Below are 1008 nucleotides of genomic sequence, written 5' to 3' on the forward strand. Positions count from 1 at the left end.
ATCTAGAACCAAGACGCACTTGTTTGGCATAATTCTATGTCAATCCCTTAATGGTTCATTTTCGTTACATAGTAGCATAGATATTAATATATGTCACAATTTAAATTTTATCCAATCAATTGTGTTTGATGCATTTTTTCCTTTTTTAAGTTTAATTTTGTAGAAGATTAGTAGTTTATGCTGTAGTAAATCATTGATTAATACGATTTAGCTCTTAGGTGAATATTAGGGTGTAACGAAAAGATGGGATTTAGAGATTTAGGGTAAGTTAAACAAATTTTGTTCCTCCATGCAATACGGTCCATTGATTATGGAGGTAGGTCATAGGAAAACCTTAAAAGGTAACCTAAAGATTCTGAGTAGAGTAGTAGACATTCTAATGTAAAATGATTTATGCAGGATATATTTATTGCAGGGACAGACACAAGCTCAAGCACATTGGAATGGGCAATGACAGAGCTACTACGCCACCCGAATATAATGGAAAATGCTTGATCAGAGCTTGAACAAAAGATTGGCAAGAACAAGCCTGTGGAGGAGTTAGATATTGTTCGGCTCCCTTACTTACAAGCAATCATTAAGGAAACATTGCGTTTACACCCACCAGCTCCACTCTTAATTCCTCGTAGAGCTGAAACTGAAGTAGAAATATGTGGATTCACTGTGCCAAAGCATGCACAAGTTCTAGTGAATGTGTGGGCTATCGGCAGAGACCCTAACATATGGCAAAAGCCCAAATCGTTCATACCTGATAGAGTTTTTGGGTCAGACATCGATTTTAGAGGTCAAGAGTTTGAGCTCATCCCATTTGGTGCAGGTAGATGAATTTGTCCAGGATTGCCATTGGCATATAAAATGATTCACTTGATGTTGGCATCACTTCTCCACTCATTTAGTTGGATTTTTGCTCTACTTTCAGTTATGTCTCGCCACCTCGCGATCCCCTATCCTTGTTCTCCTAGGTGTGCCTGCAATGACACCACTCCGACGCCCAAGTCAGAGATTTAG

At 38.6% G+C, this 1008-nt stretch overlaps 1 pseudogene; it reads left to right on the top strand.

Annotated features, from left to right (window-relative positions):
* The first annotated feature begins 313 nt into the window (after positions 1-313).
* LOC147410044 (geraniol 8-hydroxylase pseudogene) lies at positions 314-1008 on the top strand (annotated as a pseudogene).

This window comes from Akebia trifoliata, chromosome 2 (assembly GCF_017979445.1).
Source record: "Akebia trifoliata isolate Shusen 1 chromosome 2, ASM1797944v1, whole genome shotgun sequence".
NCBI lineage: Eukaryota > Viridiplantae > Streptophyta > Magnoliopsida > Ranunculales > Lardizabalaceae > Akebia > Akebia trifoliata.